Source organism: Cicer arietinum, chromosome 3, assembly GCF_000331145.2.
Source record: "Cicer arietinum cultivar CDC Frontier isolate Library 1 chromosome 3, Cicar.CDCFrontier_v2.0, whole genome shotgun sequence".
Taxonomy (NCBI): domain Eukaryota; kingdom Viridiplantae; phylum Streptophyta; class Magnoliopsida; order Fabales; family Fabaceae; genus Cicer; species Cicer arietinum.
The window spans coordinates 19610354-19612866 of NC_021162.2; positions in this window are offsets into that span (position 1 = coordinate 19610354).

Here is a 2513-nt window from a genome sequence, read left to right on the forward strand (position 1 = left end):
AGTGCTATGGTGTTCTGTTTTCTGCACGACCAACTGATTAATGCTTCGCCTAAGAACTGACATGCTCCACTTGTGCTTTTTCTTTCAACTTTGTCTCCAGCATAATCAGCATCACAGTATGCTATAATATCAAAATGTGAACTTTTTCTTCTTGTTGATTGTAGCCTTGAGCTACTAATCTTGTTTTGTTTCTAACAACCTTACCTTCTTCATCAAGTTTGTTTCTGAATACCCATCGAGTGCCAATAACTGTTTGATCTAATGGGTCTGGTACTAGAGTCCAAACTTCATTTTTCTAAAATTGCAGAAGTTCTTCCTTCATGGCATTTACCCAAGACTGATCAGTAATAGCATCTTTGATTAACTTTGGTTCAATCTGAGATATCATTGCCATGCTGTCGTCATCATTCTTGAATGATTTTCTGGTTCGGATTCCATCAGCCGTGTCTCCAATAATCTGAGTTTGAGGATGATCTCCAATTGTTTTCCAACTTTTTGGTGGAGAATGAAACGGAGATTGTTTATCAATCTCTGTTTTATGCAGACTGATTTGCTGCTGTATTTCAATTTGAGTTTCTTCTTCCTCATCCTTTTTACTTATGTCTAAGTCATCAAACTCATCAAACAATACATGCATACTTATTTCAACAACATTAGTTCTCAAATTGAACACTCTATAACCTTTAGATTCGGTTGAGTATCCAAGAAAGATTGCTTTATCGGATTTCGCGTCAAATTTTCCAATAATATCTTTGTTGTTTAAAATGTAACAATAACACCCAAAAATATGAAAGTAAGAAATGTTTGGTTTTCTGTTTTTCCAGATTTCGTATGGAGTTTTGTTGATGATTTTTCTGATAGATACACGGTTCAAGATATAGCAAGAAGTGTTTATGGCTTCTGCCCAAAAATACCTTTCAACATTTGATTCTTCTAAAATAGTTCTTGCCATTTCTTGTAGTGTTCTATTTTTTCTTTCAACAACTCCATTTTGTTGTGGAGTTCTTGCACATGAAAGATTGTGAGATATACCAAGTTCATCAAAAAAAAATTTGAATTAGGCATTTATGAATTCTCCTCCATGATCACTTCTTACAGAGATGATGTTGGAGTCTTTTCATTTTGCACCTTTTTACAAAATGTTTTGAATGATTCAAATGCATCATCTTTATGTTTTAAAAACAAAACCCATGTAAATCTTGAGAAATCATCAACAATAACAAAACCATATTTCATTCCTCCTAGACTTGTTGTTTTGACAGGCCCAAATAAATCTATGTGAAAAGGTTTTTGAATGAGGCATTTATGAATTCTCTTCCATGATCACTCCTTACAGAGATGATGCTGGACTCCTTTTCATTCTACACCTTTTTATAAAATGTTTTGAATGATTCAAATGCATCATCTTTTTGTTTTAAAAACAGAACCCATGTAAATCTTGAGAAATCGTCAACAATAACAAAACCATATTTCATTCCTCCTAGACTTGTTGTTTTGACAGGCCCGAATAAATCTATGTGAAGTAGTTCAAGAGTTCTTTTTGTTGTTACAAAATCTTTTGTATGAAAGCTGCTTTTGACTTGCTTACCTTTTGCACAAGCTTCACAAATTTTATCTTTCTCAAAATTAAGTTTTGGTAAGCCTCTAACAAGATCAAGTTTGGAGATTTTTGAAATCGTTTTCATGCTGATATGTCCAGCCCTTTTATGCCAGATCCATTTATCTTTATTGATTGATATAAAGCATGATTCATCAGGTAATTCTTCAAGATATAAAACATATAAATTTTTCTTTCGCTTTCTAGAAAACAGAATCTCTCCAGTTTTAGCTTTCTTGATTTCACATACCTTTGGCTTGAAAACGACTTCGCATCCATTATCGCATAACTGACTTATGCTTAATAAATTATGTTTTAAACCTTCCACATATTGAACATTATTTATTTGAGCAGAGTTTGTCTTAACAATGGTTCCATTTCCTTTAATTTGAGCTTGATCATCATTTCCAAATGTGACCGAACCACCATCCTTTTTGATGAAGGTTATGAAACAGTTTCTATCTCTTGTCATGTGCCTTGAACAGCCACTGTCCAAGAACCAAGGCTTTCTCTTTGTATTTTGAGAACCAACCTGCATGTGATATCATTTCAGTTTTAGGTACCCACTTTGTTTTGGGTCCTTGAGGGTTAGTTTTTAATTGGTATATCATTCCCTTTTTAGAAACAGTTGTGTTGTTTGTTAATTTTGAAATGGGTTTAACAGTATAGGATTTGAAAGAGTTGAACTTTGGTTTAAAGGAGTTTTCAGAACGTACACCTTGTAGTTTTGAACTTTCTCAGTTTGGGAGCCAACCTGGAGAATGTTCTCCGTTTTGCTGTTTCTTTGACACAGTTTTGACAGAATGATTCTCCTTTTTAAAAGACTTCTTTCTTTCAATTTTTTCATCTTTTTTTTCTAAAATAACAGGCAAATTCCAGATGTTCAAGTTTTTTACAATATGAGCATCTAGTCTTG